General features: G+C 39.1%; 1 non-coding gene across 1 annotated transcript; it reads left to right on the top strand.

Moving 5' to 3' along the window:
* Positions 1-1028: 1028 nt before the first annotated feature.
* Positions 1029-1219, top strand: LOC130297811 (U2 spliceosomal RNA). Its single transcript, XR_008849690.1, has one exon. It is a non-coding gene; the product is annotated as a U2 spliceosomal RNA (small nuclear RNA).
* The last annotated feature ends 12253 nt before the right edge of the window (positions 1220-13472 follow it).

Raw genomic sequence — 13472 nt, forward strand, 5'->3', positions numbered from 1 at the left:
TCTTATTATGAAGTCGTTACTCCTGCCAATTATATTATTTTTGAGTTTAGTCTTCCTACCTAATGATAGCACTTTGAAAACAAGTCTTATTTAGGAATTTTATTTTGTTTGGGGGTCAAAAATTGATAAATTAAAAAGAGAAATTATGACAAAAGCTAAGAAATTTGGGGGTAAAGATATGCCAGATATAAAGAGATTTCTATACATAAAATTCTTTTATATGTGCTTCATTGGTTTACAAAGTACATGTTTCTGGTCTTATTTCTTTAAATAAGCTGCTGGACATATTTTTAGGAAAAGGAAATGGATTACGTTATCTTTAACATCCCCGGTTTTATATATTCCCCCTGTGCAATATGTGATTTTAGAATTTTTTTTGTTTATATGATATTTCTGGTTTCAATGTCAATATTTTAGGTAATACAAGAAAATTGTTTTTTGAAATACGTAAAAGAGAACAGCTATGCATGGTTTTAAACTATTCTACAGAAAGATCATTAAAAACCTGGAGAATGGTAAATATGGGGTTCCTGTCTAATGAGTTAAAAGATGTTGCATGGCAGGCAGTGCACCAGAGCTTGCCAACGAGAGACTTTCAACACAGAAGAGGACTATGTAATACTGCTATATGCCGTAGAACAGGATGTGTTGATAATGAAACACATTTGATCTGGAATTGTTTTTATGCTAGAAATGTATGGCGTCTGATAGGTTCTTTGTTAAAATGTATATCTGAACTTAATTTCCTTAACCATGAAGTGGTGTTATATGGTTTTTATAATGTTCAAACAAGTGAAAAGAGTCGTGTTTTATGGATTACAATTAACTGTATTAAGATGGCATTATGGAAAACAAGAAATATTCTTTTATTCAGACGTGATTTTATTTCAGAGAAAGACTGTGTAAGACTTGCTTTAAGTGAGATGTGTGTGTTTTATTTATTAGACCGAAAGAAATTGGGAAATAAGAAAGCTAAAAGTTTGTGGAATATGTTATTATCTGATTAGATCTTCATATTGAATTTAATTGTATTTTTTTTGTGTATTATCTTCAATTAAAAAAAAAATCTGTTCTTATCAGTTTAATATCTGATACGTCCCCTATCTGGGGACCATATATTAAATGGATTTTTGAGAACGGGGGCCGATTTCAAAGCTTGCTTCCGTCGCCCTATGCATTGACCCGATATGGCAGTATATTCGGGTACAGTGCACCACCCCCTTACAGGGTTAAAAAGAAAGATTCCTAGTATCATTGCTACTTGCTTGCTGGCTAGCTAGTCCTGTGGGGGATTTGCTGCTGCAGCCGAAAAATAAAAGGTGGTGCTGCTTGTGTCTGGCCGCTGTTGGAGCGTCCAGGCACAGGTCTTCTGCTGCTTGCTGCTGAATAAATGGCCTCCTTAATTGGATAATCTCAGCAGCTAACACATTTGTGCAGGTTGGACATGACATGATAGTTAGCTGTCGTTTAGCTGGTGGGTGCTGAATTTTCCTAATTGACATACATGGGGGTCTCCTGGCTGTTCACACAGGTGTGTCATTGCTGTTGATTGACCATGCATTGGTTCTGTGGTATTGCAAAGATAAAGACAAATGTTTCCGGCCATTCGTTGCACTAATGGATAGGTCATCAGCTGGCTGTCTATGTCCTGCATCAATATAGACCAAAGTACAGAGGGTTGGGCTAGTCTATTGTGCACCTAATATATCAAAAGGTGCAAGGCCCTTGATAAATTCTGTGCACAGACTTTGAGATCTATGCTTTAGACTGTATTTAAACCTGCTCCAACATGGACTGACATTTTGGCATACTTTCAGCTGATGTGACTTCGCTGAAAAGTCGCTTTTGATATATTCAGCACCAATGCATAATGTTCTAAAAATCCTCTAGAGGCTAAAGTCGCAGAAATGTCGCACATATTTGGCCTGCGACTTTCTGTGCGACAAATTTAGACAGGAAAAATCAGTATAAATCCTTTGAAAATTATCCCCCAGTGTCTCCATCTGCTGGCGGTATTGAATAAGCATTGCTGCAATGGTAGGGTCTGAATAAGACGGAGAATAAGAAGAAAAATAAGAATAATACGCGAAGAAAAGAGGTGGAAAAATGGAAAAAAAAAGTAAGAGGAAAAGAAGGGAGAAAAATGTGAAAACGGGTTTAAAAATGAATTTGGCGAAGAAATATATAGTAATCACTATGGGAACTCCAGCACAGGATTGCTCAGGTGTGGTGCAGTGTAACCCCCAGTGTGCCACACTGGATCCACATAGAACTTCCTCCGTAAGGAAACAGCACCCAACACCAGGTCCAGGTTTTATATTATTTATATTCTTTATTTTTTACATTTTTTCACATATTTTTTCTTTTTTTCTTTTTCCCCTTTCTTTTCCCCCCTTTCTTTAACCCATACTCCGAGTACTTTCTTTATAGGAGGTGGTAGAAATACATTTATTACACTGACGTGGAATATTGATTTTAATCATGGTTTTATTTATCTTTTTAGATACACATCTATATATACCTCACCGAATCACATCGGGATATGTGCAAGACAGGGGACTCCGTTGAAGAACACCAGAAAACAATAATTTTTACAACAGAAATTAATATCTCTTTAGAAGACTGTTCACACCATTGCGGTATCTGCGGCTACGTCTTCTGGGTTCCGGCTATGATTGTGGCCGGCACCTGGATGACGTTGTTACATGAAGGAGATGGAGCCGCATGCATAGCGAATCCCTCAGTATATGCCGCGGTGGTTAGTGGAAAGCGCAGCGCACTGTTAGCGCAGGCGCACTCCCGACTTTTTTTTAAGCCAGTTAGTGGCGATCGGGCTGGATGAGGCCGCGCAGCCGCAGTACCAATGTTTACAAACATTGGTGAAGTAGCGTGTGCCCCCAGCCGATTGCAACTACAGGACAGAGGTAAACGAATGATATTATTTTACTGGTGTCACAGAGCCCCCCCACTTGTATTTCTTCCGTCACAAATTTTGATATTAATGAAGGATCTTTATAAATGTATTTATTGTTATTTGACAATTGTCATTTTTACATGTCACTGATCCCAACCAATGAAATACAGGAGGTTGGCACACACCTGATTAATTTATTCATTGCACTTGTGTTTCCACCAATCATGTTACTTTGTTACCTATTTAAACTGGATTTTTGTACATGTTTGTCATGCTTGAAAAAGGCTTGTCAGCCGAAACGTCGCATTGTTTCTCTTGATGCAATAAAGACCCTGTAGCTTGCACTTCACCTGGACCTGGTGTTGGGTGCTGTTTCCTTACGGAGGAAGTTCTATGTGGATCCAGTGTGGCACACTGGGGGTTACAGTGCACCACACCTGAGCAATCCTGTGCTGGAGTTCCCATAGTAATTACTATATACTCTGCCATACTACGTGCACGGAGTTGGACTTCCAGTGAGCAGCTACTACAGTTATGTCTATTCCACCAGGGGGTGGTTCCGCTTCACAGAATGCGGGCATCATGAGCACCTTTACGTACTCTGAACAAGACGCAACCAGAATTTTGAGCACAATTCAGAGGGAAGCGACATTCCTGAGCATTCCCTCAGTGGATCTATTAAAGAGAAAATGGGACATTGAATCCAGACGCCTGGTTACATTGGAACTACACCTGGTCACTCTGAGTGAGTACTATCGTGAACAGAGGATACCACGGGGGATGCGGTCCCATATGAGTCCTAACCTGTTCCCAAATAATGACCAGTTTCATCAGAAATTCATCTTAATTTCCAATAAATACGCCTTTGACGTTATGCTACTCAATATGGAGTTCTTACAAGTTGAAATAGAAAAAACACAAGCCAAATGTCTAGGAGTGGAGGAACAGCTCAAAACCCTCCTAAATCCACAAGAATATCAGGAGGCTAAAGAAAAATTGGCAGCTAGACTCCTTAAACACAAGCAGGAACTGGAGGAAGCAAAAAGAATCAAATGGTACCGGGACATTGAGGATTACAACAATAATAAGATCTACACCTGGCAAACACAAGCCCCACAGAATAACCGGAGACGTAGACGACGACCCCGGACTGGAAACCACAACTCATCAGTTCCTAGGACCGATGGTTTCCTTTCCACGGCGGTGGACAGTGATTCTTCAGACACCTCTTTACAACAGGCTTTTTTATTGAAAGGCCCTTTAGGAAACGACAACAGCGGGGTGGACGGAAACACCACAAGAGGCATCCAGACAAGACAAAAGACACAACACAAGCCTCCGAGAGGACGATCGAAGAGAGGCCATTAGTGGTAAATATTAGCTCTGTTAATCTATCTGACATAGAAATGAAAGTATTGGAAAAAGGCTTGTCTTACTGCCCTACCACTAATGTGGACTGGTTTAATCTTGATATTGATCTAGAGACTTTTTTTCGTAGACTACGGTTAAAAAAAAAAATTTCTGTTCGTGATTTGGATACCATGGGAGGGATTGATATGCCAGTTGAGCGGGCCGACCTAACTTTGAAGGAAGTTGGCCTGTTCAACAAAAGTAATTTCCAACCTCCCAGGATACATAATGGTGTTGAGGCGTATATTGATACAGTGAAAGCCCAGATTTATAAACTTAAAGATACATGTCAGGAGGAGGAGAGGTGGCACAATACCTCAAAAGCAGAGATAAAAGCCATCAAAGGCCTAGAATCAAACAAGGCTATAACCATCAAACCGGCGGATAAGGGGGGTGCCATTGTAATTATGGACACCCCCTCTTATCTGGCCGAGATACAGAGGCAACTAGAGGATGGGGCAGTCTATTCTAAAATCGGTAGGGACCCTCTACACACCATTCAAGAGATGATTAATAATATTTTGGTCCAAGCTAGAGATAAGGGGATCATTGATGAGGAGTTATTCAAATTCCTCATCAAGGAACACCCTCGGACCCCGGTATTTTACACGTTACCTAAAATACACAAAAATTTACAGAATCCCCCCGGAAGACCTATCGTCTCCGGGAGGGATTCTGTATTCTCTCCTTTGGCTGTATATTTAGATAAGGTCCTTAACCCATTTGCCAAACAGGCAGTTTCTTACGTGCAGGATACGACGCATTTCCTTAACAAAATCATAACTGTGGAGTGCCCCCCACACACCATACGTGTATCATTTGATGTAGTTAATTTATACACCTTAATTGAACATGACCGGGGCCTACAGGCAGGGGCAAGTTGTCTACGAAATTCTGACATGACAGATGATGCATGCTCCCTTGTTCTGGACTTATTGGGGGTCATCCTCAGACAGAACTATTTTCTGTTTGGGGATGACCTCTATGTCCAGAACAGGGGAACAGCTATGGGCTCCAACGTGGCGCCATGCTACGCAAATATCTACATGACGGATGTGGAGGTTAAGCATGTCTACCCTTCGCCCCTGTTCAGATTTGTACAGACGTGGCTGCGTTATATTGACGACACGTTTGTCATCTGGACGGGGACGGAGGGGGAATTAATACAATTCCTAAATGAACTTAATGGCATTTTTCCTGAATTGAAATTTACCATGGTGCATTCACTTACATCCTTACAATTTCTGGACACCACCGTGTTTTTACGTAATGGTAAACTGACCACTGACCTTTATACAAAGGACACGGATAGGAACAATCTCTTGGCCTTTGACAGCTTTCACCCGAGGAGCATGGTTCAATCCCTCCCCTGGAGTCAGCTGTTGAGGGTCAAGAGAATTGTTTCACCCACAGAAGATGTGGAGGGGCGACTTAATGAGATATGTACAAAATTCTACCAGAGAGGTTATCCACAACAAATACTAAAACAACATAGATCTAGGTTGGAAAAGAAAACCAGAACAGAGTTATTACAAACCACATCCAGAAACACAGATGAAAGGATACCTTTTGTGTCTACTTTTACCACCCTTAGCAACAGGGTTGCTAAAATCATTAAGCAGAACTGGAGCATTGTACAACGTACAACAAATTTCACCTGCTCACCGGTTCTTGCATATCGTAGGGGACGAAATTATGAAGATATACTTGTGAAGTCAGATTTGGGGAGCTTAAAACCTAACACCGGGCCCGATAGGACATGGCTGGGCCTCAGAAAAGGGAATTTTCCCTGCCTGGGGTGCAGCCATTGCAACAGCATTATCAAAGGGGATAGTTTCTCACATCCCCAAACAGGACAAATTTATAAAAATACGTGAGAGATATACATGTAGATCATCTTTTGTTATATATTTATTACAATGTCCATGCAGACTTTACTATGTGGGTGAAACCACGAACGAATGCCGCATACGTCTTAATGGGCACAAATCGTCCATTCGCACAGGAAAAATTGAGCATCCCATTCCCAAGCATTTTCTGGAAATGGGACACAATATCAGCCAGCTCCGCTTCAGGATTATTGATCATGTCCAGCCTCTTAGACGTGGAGGGGACAGGGAAAAAATATTGAAACAAAAAGAACTTTGTTGGATACACAAACTAAATACGCTATATCCAACTGGGCTAAATATTGATTATAATTTGAAACCTTATATGTAACTGATACATGGATTGGCGTTCAGATTACTGGTTGCTCCTCCCCTCTCTTTTTTTCCCCCTTTTCTTTCCCCTTTTTTTTCCCTTCCTTTTTGCTTCCTTTCTCTCTTTTCTTTTTTCTTTTTTCTACATTTTATTGTTTTCCATTTTTCTAATTGTTTATGTTTTATTTATTATTTATTCTTTATTTTTATTTTTATATTTATTTTTATTTTTCCTTCTTTTTTCTATTTTCTTTTTCCTAATTGACTTTTTTTCTTCCCCCCTTTTTTTCTTTCCCCCCCCCTCCTTTGGCCACTCTCCCTCTTTCCCCCCCCCCTCTTTTTTCTCCCTTTTTGTTTTTCCTTTTTTCTCCTTTCTCACCTTTCCCTCTATGTTTCATTTTGTATTATTTCTCCTTTTTTATTGTTCTTCTTTTTAATCATTTTTTATTTATTTTTAACTTTTTATTTTTTATTATTTTTTATTTATTTTCTATTCTTTATATTAAATTTTTTATCATTTATTCATTTATTTTTCTATATAATTTTATATTATTTATATTCTTTATTTTTTACATTTTTTCACATATTTTTTTTTTCCCCTTTCTTTTCCCCCCTTTCTTTAACCCATACTCAGAGTACTTTCTTTATAGGAGGTGGTAGAAATACATTTATTACACTGACGTGGAATATTGATTTTAATCATGGTTTTATTTATCTTTTTAGATACACATCTATATATACCTCACCGAATCACATCGGGATATGTGCAAGACAGGGGACTCCGTTGAAGAACACCAGAAAACAATAATTTTTACAACAGAAATTAATATCTCTTTAGAAGACTGTTCACACCATTGCGGCAAGAGTATCTGCGGCTACGTCTTCTGGGTTCCGGCTATGATTGTGGCCGGCACCTGGATGACGTTGTTACATGCAGGAGATGGAGCCGCATGCATAGCGAATCCCTCAGTATATGCCGCGGTGGTTAGTGGAAAGCGCAGCGCACTGTTAGCGCAGGCGCACTCCCGACTTTTTGTTAAGCCAGTTAGTGGCGATCGGGCTGGATGAGGCCGCGCAGCCGCAGTACCAATGTTTACAAACATTGGTGAAGTAGCGTGTGCCCCCAGCCGATCGCAACTACAGGACAGAGGTAAACGAATGATATTATTTTACTGGTGTCACGGAGCCCCCCCCCCCCCCCCCACTTGTATTTCTCCCGTCACAAATTTTGATATTAATGAAGGATCTTTATAAATGTATTTATTGTTATTTGACAATTGTCATTTTTACATGTCACTGATCCCAACCAATGAAATACAGGAGGTTGGCACACACCTGATTAATTTATTCATTGCACTTGTGTTTCCACCAATCATGTTATTTTGTTACCTATTTAAACTGGATTTTTGTAAATGTTTGTCATGCTTGAAAAAGGCTTGTCAGCCGAAACGTCGCATTGTTTCTCTTGATGCAATAAAGACCCTGTAGCTTGCACTTTACCTGGACCTGGTGTTGGGTGCTGTTTCCTTACGGAGGAAGTTCTATATATGTATATGTATAGATACACATATATAAATGTATTCTCCATTGCGATATTGCTGCTGCGTCCAGGAGCCTTAGCACTGTGCTATGATGTCACTCAATACCACTGACATCGCGAGGTGTAAACAACATCTCACCTTTGCTGTGTATGTGACTATGGAGCTGGTGATGTCGTCTAGAACCTTCATAGAAGCAACAGGAGATTGTTGCATCCATCTAGAATCCTTAGAACTACTGTGCTATGATGTCACTCACTTCCACTGGCCTTGCAAAGTGTAAACAACAACTCACCTTTGTTGTGTATGTAACCATGGAGATTGTGATTTCGCCTAGAACCTTCACAGAACCGACAGCTTTATGAGAATCAGCACTGCCCTGAGCAGAACCATCACCGCCATAGGTTGTCAAATAACCCGGATTTAACCCAAACAAGTGAGTCCAATAGGGTGCAGGCATGTCCTCTATCCTTACAGCTTCCCGTGGCTGTTGGTTTGATACCGTTTGGGGACAGCCTAGGAGGCATCTGCAGGCAACAAAGGTAGGTGTGTGCTTGTGTGTGTGTTTCCTATGCAGATCCTAAGCCCAGTGTCACATGCAAGTAGGAGGCGTAAGAAGGGTTCCTGGCAAGTCCAGGTTATGGATTGCATTTAAAAATGCTCCATCGGAGTGCAATGGGCTTCTATCTTGCTGCTTAGCAATAATGATATGGGTTTAGGGTCTGCTGTGTGTACTGGTGGTTGAGTGCCACCCAGCCAGAGTGTGTATGGGAGTCTGCCAGCCAGCCTCCCTTCCTGAAGCAGTGATAGTGCACATGAAGGGGACATTGTTGGGCTCACCCCTTTCACGGTTATCGCTTCTCGGCCTTTTGGCTAAGGTATAGGGATATACCTTGGCTGATCCGGTTCCTGCTTTTGTGGGTGCTCTGAAACCCCCCTCCTCGGCCCTGGGACATCGCCCTTCGTTGGGCTTAAGTCCCTTGCTGCTATTGGGGTGGGGCCCACCTCAATGTAGAGTTGCGATCCCCCTTTGCCTTAGGGACCTAGTGTCTCTTTGGTGCGCTTCATTGTGAGCATGGCGTCAGCCAGTGACGGAGATCCAGGCATGGTACCATCTTATGCCAAGCTCAAGAACTCAGTATGTATATTGTACTTGGAGGACTGAAGGAAGAACCGGGACCTAAAGTACATCGTGGAGCAAGTTCTGCTGGGCGTCTTTGGATTGAGGAAGCATTAGATTTTATCCATCTAAGATTATCCGAAAGGAGGAGTATACGATGTTACTTTTACGGAAGGAGGTATTTGCAAGGACTTTGTTATAAAGATGAAGAAGGTAAGCGGAGACTCCCGCTTGAGTGGAATAAGAATTGTTGAGCACTTTCCCGATGAACTTATGGTTTTAGATATAAAAATGTACTCTCCATACGTTAAAGAAGATAAAATTGTTGTGTTTTTAAGGAACTTTTGTAAAAAAAATTATAAATAGAGGGAACGTGATGAATGATTGTGGAATATGGTCCTCTTAGTGGAAGTTTCTGGTTGAGTTCAAAGAAGATCCATTACTCCCAGGACGAAAGGTTATGCCTCCAGCCCGGTTAAAGTTAGGAAATGTAAATGGTGACATATTTTTCCCAGGAATGCCCAATTTCTGCAGAGCTTGTAGAAGATATGGGCATGATAAAAACGTATGTGAGAGTACATGTACAAATTCTGGCAGCACTGAACACTCCTCCAGAGAATGCACAAAAGAAAAGAAATGCAGTTTATGTTACAGAGTTGACCACTTGTATGCTTCTTGTCCTCACATAAACAAAGAGAAACAACAGAGAAGCCAGCCAGACCCCCGGCATATGAACAGAGAAGACAGCAAACCAGAAGAAAACCCAACTGATCCACATGGTGAGTCTGCTACCTCTGATGAAGATGGATATGAAAAACCCTCCAGCATGAAGGTAAGAAGAAAGGAGAAGAAAGCATGGCAGACAGGAGCTCCTCTCTCGCAGCAGAGGGGTAGTAACCTGGATGAAGCTGTCAGCAAGCCACAGAGTGCCCCCCTCAGGAAGCCAGAAAATGCCGGGGCTAAGAGAAGAGGCGTTTGTGGAAGAAGAGGGGGGGGGGGGTAGGGATGCCATCAAGTGTTCCAGCCCCCTCCCCAAGTGAAGCAGGCAACTCGTCCATGGTTCCCGACACGGTGGAAGTCGTGGTGCCCGATCTGCTGCCCGGGGTGTCTCCGACAGGTCATCCCGGGGAGGAGATGGACACTGGGCAAGGTGACTGAGATGGGACAACCCCTGTTCCGGCGAAGAGGAATCCTCTCCTTAGTCCCCTACCGGAGGATCTTCAGGAGGAGGTAATGGAGGAGTAAGACGGTAGCAGCTCACCGGAATCTCTGATGACAGTGAGATCAGAAGGGGGAAATGATAGTTTTGGGGGTCTGGCTGATGAGGATGAGATAGAATGTGCACAAAGATATTGAAAGTGGTCTCTCTGTAACCTTTAATGATGGCGCTCCATGGACTCTCCCTCAATGTGAGGGGCCTTAAGACACACGCAAGAAGAACTGCTATTTTTAATTTTTTCAGTTTTCTTCTTACAGGAATGTGGCATCCCTCGCCAAGCATCATACAAGAAATACGAAGAAGACTGGAAGCATGGCCCCTAAGTGTGGTCAGGGTCCAACGTATCTAAATCTGGAGAAGTTGCTATACTTTTTAAGGGTAATGTTAATATAATTTTTAAGCAAGAGATTTTACCAGGAAGGATTTTATTAGTTAAAGCTTTTATAAATGATTTTACATGGCAGTTTTTAAACGTTTATGGTTCACCTGATAACAAAGAAAGAGAAGAGATGTTAGAGATTTTACCTCTTTTTATTAATGATTCTTATCCTTTGGTTTTAGCTAGGGATTTTAATTGTGTTTTAAGAGGTGAGAAAAGATATTCTCGAGCTACTAGTAGAAATTATGATAAGACATCTAACATTTTAAAAAATATTACTTTAGATTTTAAGCTTATAGATGTTTTTAAAAAATGTAATCCAAATTTACCTGATACTGAAGGCATTACATGGAGTAATGTGAATTGTAGCTCGAGGATTGATTTTATCTTCTCTTATCAAAATGTTTTACCTGCCAAATGTGAGCTTTTAACTAATATATTTTCTGATCATAAATGTCTTCTATTTGTTTTAAATCCTGTTCCTGGTTTTAAGAGGGGTATTGGTCCATGGAAATTGAACATATCTCTTTTAGAAGATAAAATAATTTTAACAGAATACGCTAATTTTAATAAATGTAAAAATAAAAGATATGAATACAGATAAAAGATACAAATACAGATATAACAGTATGGTGGGAAAAAATGAAGAAAAAAACAAAAGATTTTTTTTATAAAACAAGGTATCCAAAAAGCTAAAGATAAAAGACATTGTCATGATATTTTAAATACAAGCCTTCAAACTCTTTTTAAATTACACAATATAGGGATAGATGTAAAAGATGATATTGTTAACATTAAAAAAGAAATAAAAACATTTTTAAAAGAAAAAGGCAAAGAGATCATTTTTAAAGCTAAAATCAAACATATTGAAAATAATGAAAAATGTACAAGATATTTTTTTTTTAATCTAATCAAAAAAAGAGTCCATATTGAAAAACTAGAAGGAGAAGTGGAGATTAATAAAATTTTATTTAAAGTACAATCTTATTATGGGGAACTTTTTAATAAGAGAAAAATAGATGTTAATTTCATGAACGATGCCTTAAACAAAATAGAATGTGTTTTAGAAAATAATTCTCAATCCTTTCTTTTACAGTCTATCCCAGAAAAGGAAATATTGGATACCATAAACAGTTTTAATTTGGGTAAAGTACCGGGGTCCGATGGCTTGCCAATCAAATTTTATAAGGTTTTTTATGAGGTTTTAAAAGATGATCTTTTATCTCTTTTTACAGATGTTTTTAATACCAAGATTTTACCACAGTCATGGAAAATGGGTGAGGTTTCTCTGCTTTTTAAAAAAAGGTGATAAAGAGGATATTAGGAATTGGAGACCAATAACCCTTTTAAACGCTGATTATAAAATAATGGCTAAAATATGTGCAAACAGACTAAAAAATGTTATAGATAAATTAATACATAATAATAAAGTGTGTGGTATAATAAACCTCATAAAAGATATAATAGAAGATGCTAAAAAAAGGAAAAGTTTAACATTTAGCAATTTTAACAATAGACTTTGAAAAAGCCTTTGACAGAGTCTAGTACTGTTTTATATGTAATGTTTTAAATAAAATGGGCATACCAGAAGGTTTTTTAATGTCACTCAAAGTCTTTTATAATGACTGTTTTAGCAAAATTTTTATTAATGGTTTTAAGACTGAAATGGTTCCTTTAAAATCTGGTGTTAAGCAGGGTTGCCCCCTATCACCCCTTTTATTTATTTGTGCACTAGAGCCACTTTTATGTGTCATAAGAGGAGACAAACAGATCCGTGGGATAAGGCTCCCCGGAGGAAATGGTCTTGAGTGGTGTATCAGTGACATGTCAAGATAGCCTGGCACTTTAAAACCAGAAGCACAACAGAAATAGTTAATTTGTGTTAAAGTTTTTTTAAGTGAATTTTAACAAGTGCGAGATTTTAATAGTCGGCAAGCTGGATACAAGAGACATAAAGGTACCGGTAGAAGAAAAAGTAAAAATTTTAGGTGTGTATTTTAATGAATTAAATAATGGAAACGAAAGCTGGGAGGTAACAATGCAAAAGGTGAACCAAAAATTATGTGTATGGAGACTAAGAGACCTTACAATGGAAGGAAAAGTGCTGATTTTAAAGATGGTGATTTTACCTTTGCTTTTATATTTAAGTTTAGTGTTCCCACCTAATACACATATAATACGTAAAGTCTCAAAAGTCTGTTACACCTTTTTTTGGAATTCCAAATATGAGAAGATAAAAATAGAAATTGTATCTAAACCTAAAGAGAAAGGGGGGGGAAAGTTTTACTGATTTTATTGCGTTCCTTTATACAAAATTCTTTTCATTGTGTTTTAAGAATGTTTTTAAAGACAACTATTGGTCGTTCTTTTTGTGCTATAATGTTGGTAATCTCATGAGACACCATGGTTGGTTTGAAACAGATCTTAAACACCCTTATGCTTTTAACCTCCCTATTACTTATTGTATTTTAGAAAACATTGTTTCTCTTTTTAAACTGTTTGATTTTAGTAAAGATATTTTAATTGATGGGAAAAAACTTACGAGAGTCATTTTACACAATGTTAACATGTGCCAAATTGGACATTTTAATGATGATAAATGTAAAGAAATCTGGAGAATTGTGAACTCATTTTATCTTTTTAACTCACAGAAGGACTTATCCTGCAACTGCATCCACAGTTGCCTTCCGT

The sequence above is a fragment of the Hyla sarda genome, chromosome 13 (assembly GCF_029499605.1).
Source record: "Hyla sarda isolate aHylSar1 chromosome 13, aHylSar1.hap1, whole genome shotgun sequence".
NCBI lineage: Eukaryota > Metazoa > Chordata > Amphibia > Anura > Hylidae > Hyla > Hyla sarda.